This window comes from Oenanthe melanoleuca, chromosome 20 (assembly GCF_029582105.1).
Source record: "Oenanthe melanoleuca isolate GR-GAL-2019-014 chromosome 20, OMel1.0, whole genome shotgun sequence".
Lineage (NCBI taxonomy): Eukaryota > Metazoa > Chordata > Aves > Passeriformes > Muscicapidae > Oenanthe > Oenanthe melanoleuca.
The window spans coordinates 8,718,383-8,738,627 of NC_079353.1; the positions used below are offsets into that span (position 1 = coordinate 8,718,383).

Here is a 20,245-nt window from a genome sequence, read left to right on the forward strand (position 1 = left end):
CACTGGGAGGAGAGCACGATGATGTTCCAGCACTGCAAGGGACGGAGCAGCAATCACTTCAGGGAGGGACAGCAATCCCTCAGACAAGGCAACAGCTTTTGTGCATTGTTCCTTGAATTGCTCTGCACATTGCCCATGGGGTTTGGACAACTCTAATTAGCTGGATGGCACTCAATGTGGCATTTTCAAAAATTGGTCACCACAAGCCTTTACACACACATTGCAGTATCACTGGTGTCCAGCTCAGATCCCAAGATGTCAGATCATCTTCAGTATAAAAACAAGTAATATTTAATTAACAATTATTTTCCCCCTTTGGTACTTTTACCCCTTTCCCCACCTAACTCAAACAGAACAATTCTTTTTCTGCTTATACCTTTCTCCAAAATAAAAAAGGGCTCCCTAATTTTGCCTTCCCCCAAATACATGCATTTGCTTCAGATTTGTGAACTCCCACAGACTCGTTCCCAATTTAAGGCACAAAGTCTGAGGACAACTAGATTATTGGTACTTTGGATGTAATTCACAAGCTTTCAAAAATCTACTTTATCTTTAGCAATTTTTTAGTCCTGTCATTTCCCACATAAAGATTATGTGGGCCACAAGTAAACAAACTTACAGAGGTCACAAAACAGAGACAAAAGGCTCAGATGTGCCCGTACCATTGCTGTGAGGCCAGGAATGGACAGTGGCACTTCGGACAAGGGCTTCATCCACCTTGCCCCCTGTGGGGTTGTCCACATACTGCCTGCCCTGCTCCAGCACATTGAAACATTCCACCCAGGAGTTGCTGCTGTCAGCCTGCAGCCGGTCGTAGCTCAGGTTGACGCAGGGCAGTGTCTGGCGGTTGTTGGAGGCCATGTAATCCAAGCAGCTCAGCGAGGTGAAGGGCTGCATGAGCTGGTTCTGCAGCAGCAGCAGCAGGCTCATGGGAGGCTCCTGGCTCCTCCTGGCTCCCTCTCCCATCTGCCAGATCAAGTTGCTCTGGCAGATCGTCAGTCGCCTTTCCGCAGCCTGGCCGATGTCCGAAGTCTTGCCGAAAATATCCAGCTGGTCCTCAATGAAGAGCCCGCAGCTGTAGCCAAGCTTGCAGTTCATGATGGTGCTGAAGCCGCAGGTGCAGTGGTACTGATCCTTGTTGGAGGAGTCGGGGATGTACAGCCCCACGTCAGCGCCCTTGATGTTCATGTTGCAGGCGCAGATGCAGCAGCTGTCGAAGTTCCTGTCCTTGAAGATGTTGAGCACGGAGTCGGAGAGGATGAGGGTCAAGTACAGGCTGTGTGCCTCCAGGATGGGCTGCACCATGCCCGGCTCCACCAAGTTGAGCGGCCGTGTGGTGGAAAGCGTGGAGGCAGGGGAGCCCTGGTCTGTGCTGTTGTACTTGATGGAGCCCTGGGCGCTGGCTGTGCCGCCGCCGCGGGGGGTGTGGAGTGTACGCAGGGTGCACGGCGAGAAGCGCGGAGTGGCCGGCGATGGCAGTACCCCCGTGCTGTTGCTGGCAGGGGCCGCACTGTTGAGCGTCATGGGCGTGCTCATCTGCGGTGTGCTCATCTGCAGGTAGTCCTGCTCCGCCAGGCTGCCCACGCTGGGCACATTGCTGCAGGGAAGGGTGGAACAGAGACCCGTGCTGTCAAAGCTCGTTTTTAAATACAAGGAGATAGAGCAACCTGAAGGGACTGAGAGGAATGTTACATTTGTCTTTACAAATAAGTTGTAGATCTGTTGGTAGATAAAGTTAGCACCTAGAGATAAACAAAACAATGGCAGGGATTACACTGATTGATGAATGGAAAAAGAGATTTGCATTTACAAACAAACTGTAGGTTTGCTGGTAAATGAAATTGGGTAACAGGAGATGAAAGAAGAAACAGGGGGGGAAACTATGAATTCTACAAGAATTAAAAATTAAAAGGGAGGGTTATACATTAGAGGGGAATGTCAGGTGTCAGGCGTTCCGGGAAGTCTGTGCCTCTCAAGTACCTCAGCCAATGGGGAAAGAGAGAGGGAAAAGCGGCCGGGAAATTAGGATAAAAAGGGAGGCTGCGTCCTCCAAAAATTTGAGAGATCCCAGGGGAATGCCCCATGGCCTCTCCCTTTGCTCCTCTTTGCTTTATTCGAATAAAGCAAAAAGGACTCCTCTGTCTCCTTTTTGGACATAAACCTCTGGTGTTTGTGGATTAATTTTCCTTACAATTTGGGGGCTTGTGTCTGGGATATTTCCACCGTCCAGGGCAGCAAGCAGCGGGTGGAGCTGAAGGCGCACCTCACCCAGTTTTGGTGATCAGCTCCCCTGGATGTCGGCTGGCACCGGGCGATCGATTGGGTCCAGAAGACAGACGAGTGGCAGACCAGGGGTCCGTGAAGAGTCCGCAGGGAAGGACCAGTGAAAATCTCACCAGTGAGTAAAATGGGATCCTTGGGGAGCAAACCTGGGAGGGCGCCCATGGAGGGCAGCACAGGTGAAACGGGGAACCCACGGAGGGCAGCACAGGTACACCTGGGAGGGCAGCCATGGAGGGCAGCACAGGTGAAACAGGACACCCATGGAGGGTTGGAAGGGTGAAGGCGGGAAAGGGTCCCCGGAGAGTCCCTTGGGGAAAGTGCTGGGGTCTTGGGACAGATTGTATATTCACTCAGAGGTAACTATGAAAATTATGGTAAAATATTGTTATTTTGTGTGGCCAGAGTATAAGTTGTCAAAGGGGCTTATTAAGGCCATGTTATATAGATGCCCTGGGGGGACAATAAGGGAAATCGAGAAGGGGTCTTGATAGTCCATGGCCTGAGGGGCAAAAACGGGAGTCGAGAGAGGGTCTCGACAGCGGCGGCTGGATGGAGAGTGTTTGTGCGTTAGAACAGAATTGAAGAGGAGTGTGTGATAGATATGGGTGAGGCAATGAGTGGCAGGACCGGGCACGGATGTGTGGCACCGGGAACATGGGCTGGGGCCTGTGGGTTTGCCGGTGCTCTGTGCCTGGCTGTGCCTGACCCCGCCATCCCCGGGCAGGGCCGGCAGTGTCCGCTAGCCCTCGTAAGGCTCGGAGTGCCCAGCCGCCCGTGAGGTTGCGGGACGCCCAGCCGCCTGTGATGCTGCGGGCCGTACTCGCTGGGAGCACCGGTGGGGGAGAAGTGTTTGGACTGTGACAGGACAGGCACAGGCTCTGGTATACGGTGTGTAATATAAGAAAAGGAGTACAAAAAGATGAAAAGTGGCAAAATAAGCCTCTGGAAGAATTGGTTAGAAAAGCACAGCAGATATATGTGAGAAGGGATGAGGAAAAGGCAAAGGCTAAGGAAAAGATGATGGCAGAGTTTTTGCAGCCCCGGAGGAATAAACCGCAGGGTCCAAGGGATCCCCCGGGACAGACGGGACGGGGTCGGCCACACGGAAGTGGCAGAGGCATCCCCTCTTCGGCAGAGGAAAACCAACCCAAACCGTGGCTGGGGAGGAACCAGTGTGCTATCTGCAGGGCAGAAGGGCATTGGAAAAATGAGTGTCCGCAGAAACAGCTGGACCCTCAGGAAGACGAAGTCCAGAGGATAATGGAAATGGATTGTTAGGGGTGTCAGGGGCTCCTATTATATCAAGGACCCACCATTCAGGAGCCCTTGATAACTTTTATATTGAGTCCGAATAAAGAGGAGGTGTGTTTTTTTTGGTAGACGCAGGGGCCTCTCGATCCACCTTAAATTTTATACCCTAGAGGGGAAAATTGTCAAAAAGATCTGTGGTTATTCAAGGAGTGAGTGGAAAGGATGAGCGAGTGTACTTTATTCAACCACTGTTAATCGATGTGGGGGACAGGTTTGAACTGCATGAATTCCTGTTTGTTCCTAATTGTGATTGTAATTTACTGGGAAGAGATCTGATGGCTAGAATGGGAATGCAAATTAGTATTGTAAGAAGTGACACGGAGTCCAAAACTGTAGTATCTTTGTGTAAAATATCTGAGAAGGCTTATACCGAAATAAATCCGGAAGTGTGGGCAGCCCCAGGGAAATATGGAAAACTAGATATAGAACCTCTCCAAATTACTTTAAAACAACCGGGACAAGTGGTATCTAAAAAGCAATATCCTCTTTCAAGGGAGGGAAAGAAGGGGTTACAGCCTGTTATTGAGTCCCTGCTAAAAGCAGGTCGGTTGGAGCCATGTATGTCTCCTTATAATACCCCTATCCTGCCGGTTAAGAAACCAGATGGAACATATATAATAGTGCAGGATTTAAGAATAATAAATGAAATTGTCAAACCAAGGCATCCCACAGTTCCGGATCCATATACAATCCTAATCAGATCCCTTCTTCACATCGGTATTATTCTGTACTGGATTTGAAGGATGCTTTCTGGGGATGTCCGATTACAGAAGATAGTAAACAGTATTTTGCCTTTGAATAGGAACAGGAGGAAGGAGGGAAGATGATAAAACAACAGTTGACGTGGACAGTCCTTCCCCAGGGATATACAGAGTCACCGGTTTTGTTTGGACAAGCTTTGCAGAAAATATTAAGAGAGTTTACTCCACCCTCAGGAGTTAAGCTGTTGCAATATGTAGATGATTTGCTGTTATCGGGGGAGCAGGAAAAGGTGGTCGAAGAGGCTACTGTAAAACTGCTTAATTTCCTTGCAAAAAAAGGACTTAGAGTGTCCAAAAAGAAAGTAGAAAAAAGGTCAAATATTTGGGACACATTCTGACTGAGGGGTTACGGTGTATTGATCCAGAAAGAATAAAAGGGATTTTGCAAATACCATTTCCCCAAACTAAAAAGGAGCTACGGCAATTTTTAGGGTTGGTTGGGTACTGTAGAGCCTGGATCGAGGATTTTTCTGTTGCAGCTAAACCTTTATATAACTTCTTAACCCAAAACAGTCCTAATGTCGTGGTATGGACACCGGAAGGAGAGCAAAGCTTCAGAAAATTAAAAGACAAATTAGTTAATGCCCCAGTCTTAGCTCTTCCAGATGCAGAAAAAGAATTTCAACTACATGTGGATGTTAAACTGGGACATGCTAAAGGAATTTTGGTACAAGAACATGGAGGGACACAAAGACCTGTCGCTTGTTTTTCTACATTGTTAGACCCAGTGGCCAGAGGCTGGTCCCATTGTCTACAGAACTGTGCAGCCACAGCTCTGATGGTGGCTGAGGCAAGAAAGCTGATAAGGGGAGGGTATCTGATCATAAAGGTTTCACATCAGATTAAAGCTTTGTTAACTGAGAGAGCCTCTAAGTGGATGACGAGCGCTCGATTATTACAGTATAAATCTTGTTTAATGGAACAGGAAGATTCAGAATTTAAAAATGGGGAAAATTTTAATCCAGCCTCCTGTTTAAATGGCCCCGTAGAAAGGGGGAGACAGGAGAAAAGCCATGATTGTATCCAGGTTATAGATCTTCAAACTAGAGATAGGAAAGATTTGAGAGATACTCCCTGGCCTGAGGGAGAGAATGTGTTCATTGATGGGTTGTCAAGAGTGATAAATGGGAAGCGTTTTACAGGATACTCTATCGTGAATGGGAAACAATTAAAGGAAGGGGGTAGGTTACCCCCACCTGGTCAGCCCAGACAGCTGAGCTGTATGCGCTGATCAGAGCCTGTGAGTTATACGGGATAAGACAGTGAATGTTTTTACTGATTCTAAATATGCATATGGGGTAATACATGCATTTGGGAAACTGTGGGAAGAACGAGGTTTATTAAATTGTAGGGGAAAAACGTTAGCCCATGAAAACTTAGTCTCTCGCCTATTAGAGGTAGTGAATTTACCACAAAGGGTGGCAATAATCCACATTAAGGGGCATCAGGCAGGGTACTCAGAGGAGGCAATAGGAAATCGACTGGCTGATGAAGAAGCCCGGAAAGCTGCATTGTTGCCAGAAATCTCTAAGATCCTCCCCTTACTCCCAGTAACTGCACAGCTGCCAGAGAAACTGTCTTTCCCACCAGAAGAACTCGAGATAATTAAAAAAAAGTGGGGCAGAAGAAAGAGTAAATAATTGGTTTACAAGGGATGGGAGGCAGTGGATCCCAAAAGCTCTGGCCTTGCAATTGTTAAAACAACTTCATGAAGGGAGTCATTGGGGCTCTCGAGGGTTGGCAAAAGCCTTCCTAAAAATGTATGCTGCTGTGGGTCTTTTTAGCTTGGCAAAACGAGCTATTGAGGGTTGTTTGACTTGTGCTAGAACCAATAACAAAGTTACAAAGAAACTTGCCCGGGGAGGGAGGCCTTGGGCTGTAAGTCCCTTCCAGAGATGTCAAGTAGATTTTACTGAGATGCCCCGAGTGGCAAGGTTTAAATATCTTCTGGTAATAGTATGTCAATTAACAGGGTGGCCAGAAGCATTCCCTACTGTTTCAGCAACTACAGGATCAGTTGTTAAAGTATTTTTGGAACAAATAATTCCAAGATATGGAATTGTGGAAGCAATAGACTCAGATAGGGGAACTCATTTTACAGGAAAAATTCTTCAAGGAGTTATGGCTGCTTTAGGGATACAATGGAACCTGCATATCCCTGGCACCCCCAGAGTTCGGGTCGGGTTGAAAGAATGAATGGAGAAATAAAGAAACACCTTCTGAAGCTGGTGATAGAAAACAAGATGCCGTGGGTACAGCTCCTGCCCCTGGCTTTGGCAAGAATAAGGGCCAGACCCAGGAAAAATATTCAATTATCTCCCTTTGAATTAATGTTTAGAATTCCTTACCCTTGTAATTCTCAGCCTAGGTGGGGGGGTAGAGATAAGTAATGAGTATTTGAAACATTATGTGTCTCGGGTACTGTCTCTTGTGAAATCTCTTTGACAGGAGGCTCAGCTAGCACAGACCCTGCCTTTGGACTTTGCTGTTCACAACATCCAGCCAGGAGACTGGGTTCTAGTTAAAGAGTATAAAGAAGCACCTCTGGTGGTGAAGTGGCGTGGACCATTCCAGGTGTTGCTGACCACAGAAACAGCCGTCAAGACAGCTGAACACGGGTGGACCCATCACACTCGGGTCAAGGTCTCTGAGGCCCCAGAGATTTGGACATCTCAGCTGGAGGAGAGGGACGGGAAGCCACGACTGACACTTCGCAGGGGCGGACCGGAGCAGTAGCAAGTGCATCGACATCGAGGGAAGCCTCGTATGCCCACCCACGGACTGCCTGCTGAAAGTTTGTGTGGGCATCCCTCCTCTCGGATCTCCAGTCTGGCTGGGGGCCAGCCCTTTGCTGTCACTGTTTTCTTTATGTTAAGCTGTTTCTGTGCCTTCACTCACCACAGGTGCAGAAAACAACGTGAAAGTCAAAATTAGTTTGGGGAATTACATAACACCATTAGAATGTTTCTCTTAATAATCTTACCTTTATACTGTCAGTTAGGGTGGGGTCAAGAATGGGAAAATAAGTTTTTAACTTTAAGAGAAGAAGTAGCAAAAAACCTTTAACCTTAGCAATTGCTGGGTCTGTGGGGGGCCAGGAGGATCTGAAAACTGGCCTTGGGTGGCCAGCCCAGTCGAACCTAAATGGTGGGTTAGCACCCTGAGTGAGGTCCATAATGGAACAGGATTCTGGGATGAAGAAGGAAGACCATGGCAGCTTCATTCTTCTGAAAGAGGCACTTATTGTCTAAATAGAACAGGAAGCAAATACGTGGGAAAAAGTGTTTGTGACTGGACTTTATCTTTGGGTTTAGATTGTTGGACCCCCAACTGCCTTCCTTATGATTGTTCCAGATATCAGGGCAGATGGAATCAAACTCATGTTAAGCTCTCAAATGGTAGCTGGGTAAAGTATTCCTACCATAATTATCAGAAAAATTTGGAAGGCTGTAAAGCAGTGGGGAGGGATAAGTTTTTTGACTCCTTATTTTTAAGCTGCCCCCGAGATAATTCCACAAGTAGGACACATGTCGTTTGTGACTATCAGTGGAAGTGGCAACACCGGAATGGAACTCGAACTCTTTTTAGCAGGTTCTGGTCCAAATCTAATAAGACAGATCTGGAATGTAACTGCTGGAAACCTCATGTGGGAGCATGGAAGTGCAAATACTGTGATTCCTATGGTGGGGCAACTATTGTTGGGGGACCACTAAGCCCAGGAAGCAAGCTCTATTTTGACCCCTCAGTGGATCATGAAAATTGGGAAGGTCCCTTTGCCAACGGGACCTGGGCTTTAAAGGGGCATTACTGGATTTGTGGCCAACACGCCTATCGCAGGTTACCCCCAAATTGGTTGGGGATATGTTATGTGGGGTATATCAGACCTCTGTTCTTTCTGCTACCACAGGTTCAGGGAAACCAGTTAGAAATCAAGGTATATGATAATCTAATTAGGGAAAAGCGGTCAATTGATGTATCCCTGGCTGGGGGTAGCACCCAGAAGTGGGGTGATAATGAGTGGCCACCTGAACAAACCATACAACACTATGGACCAGCCACTTAAAATCCTAATGAATTAATATCAGAGAACCCATTTATAATTTAAATCAAATAGTTAAGTTACAAGCTGTCTTTAAAATAGTAAGTAACCAGACAGCTACCACTCTTGACCTTCTTGCTGACCAATCTACTCAGATGAGAAATGCAGTATTTTATTTAACACCGGATGGTATTAGACTATTTATTAGCAGAAGAAGGGGGCATGTGTGGCAAATTAAATTACTCAAACTGCTGTTTGCAAATAAATGACAATAGAAAAGTAGTGAAACAAATAGCAAAAGGAGTAAGAAAGTTATCTCATGTACCGGTCCAAACATGGAAAGAATGGGAATGGGACATGTTTTCATGGGTACCTGGTAAACTGTGGGTTAAAACAATTGCTTTTTTCTCTTATGTGCTGTAGCAACTCTAATATTTTTACCATGCATGATCCCTTGCTTAATACAACTTATTCAACATGTGATCAAGGGAATGCAGGTTATAGCCATGCCTATAGATGGCTATAACCTATAGCCCAGAGATGGCTACAAAAGGACAGAAATTGATGTCATTGCAAATAATTGCAAAACCAAAAAAGACACAAGAACAAGAAATTAAGACAATGATAGCTAAAGTTTGTAAAAACAATTACTAAAAATAAAAAAAAAGGAGGGATTGAGAAGAATGTTACATTTGTCTTTACAAATAAGTTGTAGATCTGTTGGTAGATAAAGTTAGCACCTAGAGATAAACAAAACAATGGCAGGGATTACACTGATTGATGAATGGAAAAAGAGATTTGCATTTACAAACAAACTGTAGGTTGCTGGTAAATGAAATTGGGTAACAGGAGATGAAAGAAGAAACAGGGGGGGAAACTATGAATTCTACAAGAATTAAAAATTAAAAGGGAGGGTTATACATTAGAGGGGAATGTCAGGTGTCAGGCGTTCCGGGAAGTCTGTGCCTCTCAAGTACCTCAGCCAATGGGGAAAGAGAGAGGGAAAAGCGGCCGGGAAAATAGGATAAAAAGGGAAGCTGTGTCCTCCAAAAATTTGAGAGATCCCAGGGGAATGCCCCATGGCCTCTCCCTTTATTCGAATAAAGCAAAAAGGACTCCCCTGTCTCCTTTTTGGACATAAACCTCTGGTGTTTGTGGATTAATTTTCCTTACAGGACTCACTGAAACTGCACCAAAGAACACTCTAATCTTAACTTTGACTCATAGCTCTCAACAGAACTCGGAATTCTCACCATGTCAATATTCTTATCATCTCACGACTGTTTCTTATCATTATGATAAAAAGTATCACTTCATCCTCTTAAAGATTATTCTCATGGCCTAAAACTTGAATGCTCTTGAGAACAATCTCTCGGTAAATCATCAAGTTAAGATTTAGAAAGTTTGTAATTTTTTTAGTGAAAAAAGAAAGAATAGTAGCTTTTATTTTAAACACCACTATCTGAAATAGACAGATTAGTAAAAATGAAAGTATTTCAGAGATACAGAAATCTTTCTTTTAGAAATGATCACTGGAAATAGCTATCACAAGTCATATGTGGCTCTGAAACACAGTATCACCTCATGGACACACTCTGTATGTCTGATTCTATAATTTCAAAACCTCATTTCAGATTACACAATCTGTGGCACAATGGGATACGTTCCATTACAAACTCCTAGTCCGTTAAAACTAAGAATCATATTTTTGGGTCATCTCCATTCATGACTGGGTTTTACTACTCTGTTTTTGTCATTTCCTGCCAAATTCAAGTGACCACAGAACAGCTTGTCCATTAACATGAGATGTCTTTCATCTGCAAAGACTCATTTCAAGAAACAGGTAATAAGGGGCCAATCAAAGAAAAAGATCTTACTTTTCTCTTTCCACATCACTTCTAACCTGCTTACTTTTCTTGTAATGTGTTTATTACATAGTAGAATGAGGAAAGAGTGTAAGAACGAGTCTCTGGATAAGGAAGGGGAAACAGGATTTTTCCCTGTCTGTCTGTCTGTCCTCACAGTGCATTTTGTATGTTATTGGAAGGACTATCATTTGAATGCCCACCTATCATTAGTGACTTGAAAATGAAAACACTGAAGACCTCTTTCCTTACAGTTACTTTATTACCTTGAACTGATGTGTGTCCAACTCAAAGCAGGAGAGGGGAAGGAAGGAGTTGTGGAGCTGCTGCAGAGTGAGTGCCTCAGACTAATAAGAAAAGGTGATCTAGAAACCCTGATTGGCAATCACCACTCTGTCGGAAGCCTGCAGTAATAATCCTCACTCTAATTGGATTAGATTAAAAATGAAAGGGTTTTTTCCCCCAACAAATACCTGAAATTAATAACCAGCTCAGGCCCGGTGCATCAGTTACTATTATGAAAAAACCTGAGAATTAAATTGCTCCCTAGGCACTATATCAAGGGTTTACAATTTCTTCTTTGCAATTCTTTTGAGAACACTGAAGGACCCTTTGGGGCTGCAAAAGGACTGATTTAAAGGATTTACAGACTGATTTAAAGATACAAACTGCTTCCTCTAGAAATGAAGCAGTGCAGCAGGAGACCTCTGTACAATTACTATGCTTTTTAAGAGGTTTTATTAATTTAATGGTGCAAATTCTTGCTAGCTTTCAAAACCTCCAGCAATTAATTTCCTCCATAAACATTGCTAATTTCTGAGAACTGAGTGAGGAATCCAAGCTTTGAAAATGAATGTCAGTGGTTCCCTGTAGGTCATGGCACTCTAAGGAAGGGTGGGGCAGGACAGGACAGGACAGGACAGGACAAGACAGGACAAGACAGGACAGCACAGGCACCAATGTCAGCAGCTCCCCACAGCCCCACTCAGGGACACCACAGGAGCTCAGAGGGGCTCCCATGGGAACACAGACTGGAGAGCTCTCGCAGGCCCCCTCAACATTTCCAGAGCCCTCAGAATGGCAAATGGAATCACCAGGACCAGAGGTCACCAGGTTGGAGCTCAAAGTGACACAAGGAAGCCTGGCTAGAGGCTGGACATGGAAATGTGAGGGCAGAGATGTTCAGTGTATTCATTTTGTTCCCCAACACCTGTGGTTTCTATTGAATTACAGTATTGCCTGTATCAGAAATTACCATTAATTCAGGCACTGAATGTTCCTGTTCTTTCAAGAGCACCAAGACTGGACACACACTGTAACACCCGACTGCCAAAGCCAGGGTTAAATGTTCTTGCTATCAGAACTGGTTTGAGCTCAGTCAATGACAAACCTAAAAGGCTTAAAATACATTTGCAGGTTAAAGCATTGTCAATACAAACAACCATTTTAGTTACCCAGCTTTAGGCACAGGCTTGACAGATCCATTCCCTCCAAGGCTGTACTTACTTGTAGCCATCTCTGATGAAAGTTGCAGGTAGCTGCAGGTGGCAATGGAAGTTGTTCAACTTTTGGAGGAACAGCCCAAGAAGGCCTGAAGATACAGGCATCTGGAATCTTCAGAGGTAGGAGGCACTGGCTGGGCAGGATCTTCAGTGGTGCAAACAGGGAGGACCCCACGAAAGGTTGAAATTATGGAACTTTGTGCACATACAAAAAATCCTGCAACATCCAAGTGACCTTGGTTATAACAATGTGGTCAGGCTGCTCTTTGGATATTTATTTTTAATTAAAATCTACTGTACTGCTCAAACCCTCTACAATTACTTCCCCCCCACCCCAAATTAACTATATTCCTTCTACAAGGCATCCAAGAGTAGTTCCTTCAAGAAAACTCAGCTGAGGCTCCCTGTTATTCAGAGATGTTGCACAGCTTTATGGCAGGAGGTTTCACAATTGGATCAGGCTCATTTCAGACAGGCTGTGCCTGAAACATGAGTAGTGCACTATGAAATTTTCACACTACCTAACTTTTAGCACCTTATTTAGGCACTTAAAAGATTGACCTTTGCAAGACTTCTGTACTGATAGTGGGGAGAGGCTGTCACAATGTGAGGAGCCCTGAGGTGCCTTGAGGCAGCCCCTCTAAATAACCCCCACCATGGGGGTTCACATCTCTTTAGCAATAACAATGCACACTTTGCATATGCCAATCATTGCAGAGTATTAAATACAAATATCTAAACAATCCAGCAAACACAGTATTGACTATCAGTGAAGTTCAGCCCAGCTGGGCTTGCAGTGACTGTCACGTTTGCTCGCAGAGAGGGATGACAAGAACTTCAGCCAGAGTTTCTAGAGCTATTCCAGCTCCTTCAGGAGAACAGAACTAGTCCTCTTGAGGCACTACTGCAAAGAAAAGATCAGTGTGAAAACAGTAAGAGCAGTCTCAGTATTTAACATCACGTTAGAGCTTTGCATTTTTTCCCTTGCACCTTGTAAAGCATTGAGGGATGAAGAATGTGTGGATTTCTATCTCCCGCTGAGGAATGCTCAGCACAAGGAATCTACCTGCATGTCCTCAGAATGATCAGCAATGGGTTTAGTGCTTGTTTCCCCCACTGGAGTGTATGAGCAGGTGTGACACACAGAAGCAAGTCAATTGTGCTGTTGGAAATGTTCTCAGGCAGAACTGAAGTATTTTAATACTCCTGTAATGGCTGTGAGGGATATTAAAATATCTTTGGTATCAATGATACCCTGAAATCTGCTCCCACTCCAAAACCTTCAGCTCAAAAAATTCCAAGAGAGACTTTTTTTTTTCCCCAAGCTCAAGTTATCCTATTCTTAAACAAACAATTTACTGCACAAGCAGAAGAGAAAAACCAGCAAGGTCTGTGGCAAGGCAAAGTCATACAAACCTTATAAAAAACTTACTTCAAACTCCTGTAGTAGCATAAAAACTTGTGGAAGCGCCAGCTCAAAATGGGCAATGGAGGCTGCCCTGGAGCACACACTGAGAAGGTGCCCTTACCTATGTGCCTCCCTCCAAGTGAGAGCTCAGGGAGGAAGGAAGGGATGATCTGGCAGTACAAAGCAGACCTGCCCCATGTCCTGATGTCCAGCTGGGCTCTGCCATCAGGAGGGACACTGGAAATTCCCTCCCACATCTGCAAAGCCACAGAACTGCTGAGACAAGCTCCCTGCAGCCCTTGGCAGGGGAATGAGCTGGGAATTCTGGGATCTGACTGGATGCACTGGACTGGCACCAAATCATGGGAGCACAACCCTGGAATGCTGTCCCACATGCTGTCCCACACCAGCCAGGGACAGGGACTCCCTTCTCTCCCAAGGACAAAACTGAAAGTTCCTGTGGAAAGAGTCACCCTCCCTTTGCCATGGCCTCCCTTGCAGTCTGCCTGAGGGATGCTATTCCTGCTGGCAGGAAAATGTCCTGGTTCACAGCTGAGCACATCATTTACACTGAACAAAGGCATCCATCAGTATCCTCACACCAACACACAGCCACTTCTTCTCCATGCAGCTGCAAGTGTGTCCCTGGCTCAGTAATGCAAGATCCCTAAGAATCAGCCCTCAGTTAATTTGAATGGGCACAAAGGAGAGGGAAGGAGGTGGTGCTGGGGAGAGAGATGGCTGCTAAAATAGAAGGAACAAGGCTGTGGTACATGAGGGACAGGGTGGGTCTGAAGGACTAGAATTAGGCTACACAATCAAAGGTTGGGGACTACCAGCAAGCTAAAGTTAGAGTGGGCATCTCCCTTTTTATTCCCTGTGTACAAAGCAGCTTGCTGTAGAACAGCATGCTGTGCATTTCCACACAAAAAGAACATTTTTTATTAAAAAAACCCAAACCCTCAGGCTGTATGCATGAGAATATGGCAACAATACCTTCTGACAAAAGTGACAAAAGGCAGCCCAAGAAGTTCAGTAATGCAGGACAAAGGCAGTGCTCTGCTCTTACCCTCCATGGGATGCTATGGACAAATGGCCACATTGGGATGTCACAAGAACCCAGAGTCCCCAGCTACAAACAGCTCTTAACTGAGACACTACAGGACTTGAGAGAGGAGGAACTAGGTGACATTACCTGACTTGTGTTATACAGAAAGTCAGATAAGAATGGTCACATCTGGCCTTAAAACATGTGAAATAACATCAGCTGAAGAAGAAACAGAGCAAGTTCAACCCCTGGGCTTTCTCAGAGAATTTTAACCCTAACCAAAAAAGGAACATTTCAGAGAGATAAAGGCAGCTTTTCTACATGCACCACTTTATCCCACTGTGTGCCAGTGTGGCAGCAGGGAGGGGGCACAGCAAAGGTGCCATAGAGAAATTATCTAAAGAAATACATCATTTAACAGCTACTTAGCCACAAGTGTGGTATTCTTCCATACATGTACATTCTTTCTGTTAGGCACAGGGCACATTTCACAGACAATACTGTTTGTTTCCTGAGAACACCCAGAACCATTACAAACATAAAATTACAATATGCCTACAGTTAAAATCAGGAAAACAATTAAAAAGCTCTTCTACTAGCGAATATTTTTCCAGCTCCAGACTGACAGGTTCTCTAGATGGGTCCAGCTCATATTTGTTAGCTACTACACACACTACATGGGACTTGTTTATAAAAATCAAAGTGTGCATAAATGAGTTTGTAAAAATCCCGTATTTCTGTCATGTTACCTTAATTTCTTCAGCTTTAGGGCTACCTAATCCATCTTCCACCTCCATTTTAAACTCAGCCAGCTGTGTTGGAACCATGTTGACCATAGGACTCTCCATAATTCCCAAGGCAGTCACAGTCTGAACTTATTCTGTCTTTGTAACTCATCACTGGGGAGAAGGCAGAGTGCTGTTCTAAGGAGGGTGGTGTTGAGTACATCCTTTGGAGATCTGCCACAGCTGAAGAGGATGAAATAACACAGTTAATCATTCAAATACAAATTCTCAAGGAAATTAAATAAAACAGAAGAGACCAATTCAATGCTAGCTCTTATTTAATCAGTTAAAGCTAGCAAAGCTTCTCCAGAGTTACCGTGGTTCTAACAGCAGTGTAAGTCTAGATCAAAAGTAACTCCTAGGGATAAATTCCCCAAATTCCTAGGGATAGTCTGCAAGGTTATTGTTCAGCAGAAACAACAACCTGGTAGACAAACAGATGTACAGTTTACCAGCAACTAATAAATCCTTTGTAACTGGAGAGGTGAATTGAATTAATGCCAAGCTCACCCCAGTGACTGTTTCGTAGGAGTCACACAGGAGTTTCCCCCTTTGCCAGACCTAGCCCTAAACCAGGAGGCCTTTGGAATGTGTGCCCTGAGCTAGATTTCTCCACTCAATCAGTGTAGCCTTGTCTAGTCCACAGCAACACAACTCCTGCCACAAACACGGGCAGTTCTGCCCAAGAACACACTGCTAGGCATCCCGAAGTTCCAGTCCCAGACAAGCCACAAAATTATCATTTTGCATCACAAGACATTAGGCCAGGAAGATCCCTAAATGACCTCTCAGGAAATTAATGTAATGGAATCATCCATTGTCTATTTTTCTTCTTTAAGCAGAACAATCACCCCCAATTAATGTAATGGAATCATGCATTGTCTATTTTTCTTCTTTAAGCAGAACAATCACCCCAAACAGAGATGCTCTGTACAGTGTAATGCAATCAAACACAAATCATAGCAAAGTCTTGCATGTTGTCCCTAGCTCCATTCTGCTTCCTTCCAGCTACAGCTTCCATATTTATTTTGTGTCACATTCAGCATAAATGCTCTATTTTCCATTCCATAAATGTTCTATTTTCCAATTTGAATTAGGACAGATCCTCTCTGGACAAAACCATCATTGGTGACCACTGTAATTAGAGAAGGGTGAATTCCCACAAGTGTCTCCTCTTGGATACTTTTTTGGACAGATTTAATGCCCAATTCCATTTCCATACCCAAGCTGATGGGACACAAGGACAGTCTTACAATCAGTAATATCTGCAGCCTAAAGATTATGGAAAATTCATAAATCAATACAGATCAATACAGTTTCTGACTGGTAAACACTTTGTTGTGGAAATCCAAACAGGTAAGAAGAAGTAGTCTTCTCAAAAACTAACAGAAAAAAGCAGAAATAAGTGATGGGATTAGAATTATCTATGGACTATGAATACCTGCACTAACAGTACATTTGTGTAGGATGCTGCAGCCTCAGGATGTGTCTCCACTGCCTTAACAGAGCCAACCCTGCATGTCCTGGTTTGAAGGACAGGTGTCTGCCAATAAAGACAGAAGTTTTCCCTTGAAGTAGAGACCTTAATTCCACACCCCCAAGTATTATAAATGTTTGAATCAGAGACTCTGAGGCAGACATAAGGGGGTAGGAACAACAGCTCTTTTACTTATATATCTAACCGCACAAGCAGAAACAACAGCAGTTGTTAAAATTACCAACAAAACAGAACAGATAACTCGGTTCCTTTCTTTAGCTGTGGGCACGCTCTCTCTCGGCGGGAGCGGAGGCGGGAAGGGGCGGCCGCGGCCGCGCCGGTCTCGGAGGGGAACGGGCTGGAGCAGGCAGCTCCTCGCTCACCGTTTGGGTTCTGGTGCTCAGCTGTGTCCGCAGAGACTGGAGGCTGTAGCAGGGCAGATGCAGGGCAGGTGATCGCAGAGGGTCTGGCTCTCCTGCGTTCGGCCGCGTGGCTCCAGACGGGCGTTATCCTCCTCCGAGCTCCCGGAAACACGAGTCCCTCCGGAAGCACGAGAGTCCCTCCTGAAGCTCAGCTCTCACCTACCCCTTTTATCTAGAGTCGTCAAGGGTCCTGGGTGTAACCCGGCCAGCTCCATTGGCATGACAATGGGAAAAATTCTTTTAATTGACACAGTAATAGAAAAACACTCACCCTCCAACACTGCATGTGATGCTTTTGTGCTCAGAGTGAAGCGCGGAAAATAGACTTCACAACCCGTAAAGTTGTGGAGTAGGTACGTATTTTATTCAGCGCTGGACGCAGGGGGAGAGCATCCTCCCAAATCCTGCGTACCTTACATGTTTCTAACCTTCTATTTATCCAGGAAGTACATGCATATTCTAAATCGCCTATACATATTGATTATCTGCCCCGCCTGTTTCCCCGCTTTGTATGGAAATTAGCTGCATATTCATTGCGGCTGCGTAGTTTATTGAGTCGGTGGTCTTCAAATGAGTCTGTGGGCAGAAAACGATGAAGTAAAAGTCTTCCTCACTAGTTGAACTTTTCACCTTGTCTTTCCATGCATGCGCTTGTAGTCTCTTGGTTGCAGACTTTGCACTTTTATGGAGAGGTACACTTTCCTATACTTCAGGGGTCTCTTATCGTGCATTCCTTTCTTTATTTAAGCACACAGTGACTGATACTATATGTTGTACATCGTGCATTCCTTTCCTTATAAGCACACAGTGACTGATACTATGTTATATTCTTCATTCTATTTTAATCCTTAAATCCCCTGTTTCAAGAGATGAGAGATGACTGAACTCTTCAGACAAAGGGAAACCACTCAGATAGAGGCAGTCCTCACAAAATGCAGTTCTTTTGGTAATAGCTCTCCTAGCTGAACCCAGTCCTTCACAATCTGGAGCAGCAGAGTAAAGAATGGGCTATGAATTATTCCCACTCTGTCCATATTCTTTTTTTCCCACTCCCTCAGTATCTGAATTTAAAAAACCTTAGTCTTGTCCTGATACAGGATACATCAAAGCTGAAAAAAAGTTCAGCAGAATGGAAGAAACTCTTTTCCACTAACATTGGAATACAATGTTCAGGCTGGCAGCTGGATTTGCTCCCTCTGTTTCTCAGCAGAGAGGTACTTTAGGCACTGGAGAGGGGACAGGGAGGAAGGTGAAAATGAAGGGTGGCCAGAAGGAATTTATGATGCTGTACAAAGCACTTCAGCTTTCCACAGACACTGCTCTACCTCGACAGTTGGTGACAAGGCCACAGCTACAAGTGGAGTATATCTATTTAACTTCACACTACATCATTTTCTCACCTCCAGCTCACTCCACTTAGCAAGATTCTGCAATGCAGATTCATAAAAAAGTTTAATTACAAAAAAATACCCCAACCCTACAGCAACAGGCAACTATCATCATTCATTTTCATGTGTGTCATGCTTGAAATAGCTTTGCATATTTTAAAAAGCTATGGATCAACTAAACCTGTCAAAATCCAATCTCTGTACACTTCAGATTTCTACATTTGAGTAAATCAGCACAGCTTTTATGGGTCCATAAAATTCTGACTCATCTCCTTCAGACTGGTTTTTTTCTTCACCTCAATTTGTTCTCATTACCAGCTGAAGTTAATGAGAAGGCATTAAAGAATGATTTGCAGAGAGATTGGATTTCTGCTTACAGTGGCCACAGAAATCAAACACTCTTCCTTCTCACCACTAAGTAATTTGTAATTTGATTCGTAACTATTATACCAAAAATTTTCACTTTCCTTCCGTCCCACAAACACAGACACATTTCTCCTTCATCTCAAGAGAAATGCCACCTACACCAATAGAATCAGAGATCTGTTCAGGTTGGAAAAGCCCTCTGAGATCATCAACTACTCCCAGCACTGCCAAGGCCACCCCACGTCCCCATGTGCCACATCCACAGAGCTGTTAAATCCGTCCAAGGCTGGGGACTGCAGAACTGCCCTGGGCAGCTGTGCCAGGGCTTTACAACCCTTTCAGTGAAGGAATTTTCCCAATATCCAACCTGACCCTCCCCTGGCCCAGCCTGGGGCCATTCCCTCTCCTGTCCCAATTCCCTGGGAGCAGAGCCCGAACCCCCCGCCCTAGCTGCCCCCTCCTGTCTGGTGCAAGCAATGCAGCAAAGCCCTCAAACCTCAGAGTACAAGTTACCATTCCCAACAGTTGTTGGCATAGTTCTTACAAAAAAGCCGTATTGTTTTAATCCCATTTCATATAATTTCTTAAGTTTCCTGCACTCCTATAACCTCCCTTGTCCATGTGCAGGGCCTGCACAAGCATCACTACCACAGCCACCTATAAAAAGTCCCCAACATGCCTCCAGTTAGAACCCAGCATTTTGATTTTAATCATTCACTTCCACATCTACATTAAACTCTGAGGGTTATTTTAGTTTTAACTTGTAAAATGTTCAATGCAATTTTCTTCCAAGAAAGGTTGCACCATCATGGCCAGTTGATAAGTCATGGATCCAAATTCATTAAGTAGAAGGATTCATACTTCAAGAGGGATTTGGTAATGGTGGAAGCGTCCAACAGTGAGCAGAGAGTAGAGGAGAAAGCTTCCAAAGGAAGATTTGTAACAAACCCCTCCCACAGTTCCAGACCAAGACAACACTGTCAACAGTAAGAGTACCTCATGTCTCAGTGGGCTCATTAAAAACCCGTGTCTGTGAGTGCCAGTGCCCTCATTAAAAGCTGGCAGTTCCAGCAGCAGGGGCACCCTGGGTGAGTGGCAGGCAGGGCTGTGCTGTGGGTGTTGTGCCATGCAGCTGTACTCACTGGGAAGGTAGGGCACCGCAGTCCAGCCGTCCTTGCCCGGCGGCCACTCCTCGGAGCCCGCGGCCGGCAGCTTGGAGGAGCGCAGGGCTGGGGACACAGCCTGCAAACAAACACTGCATCAGCACCCACTGACACCCAGTGCACTGCACAGCAAACACACTGGCTGCTCTTCTACTCTCCCACATGCTCCCCACAAGGAGTCCCCCTTTCAACACTAAAAACAAAAAGAAATATTTGCCTTTCTACATATCCCCCCATAAACTGATGCATACACATAACTGTATTTTTATATTTCTATACACACACAGATTATATTCAAAATGTTAACACAAGCCCTGAGCTTGCAATGCATGTGACTGCTTTATTTGTTTCCATGTTTGGATTACTCCAAGGCAGTAATGGGAATATGATACTGAGAGTAAGTCCAACACATGCAAATGTTAAGACA

The 20,245-nt window shown here is 44.9% G+C and overlaps 1 pseudogene; it reads right to left on the reverse strand.

Annotated features, from left to right (window-relative positions):
• Positions 1-550: 550 nt before the first annotated feature.
• The window catches only part of LOC130261520 (mediator of RNA polymerase II transcription subunit 13-like), a 33,376-nt pseudogene continuing 13,681 nt past the window's right edge, over positions 551-20,245 (reverse strand).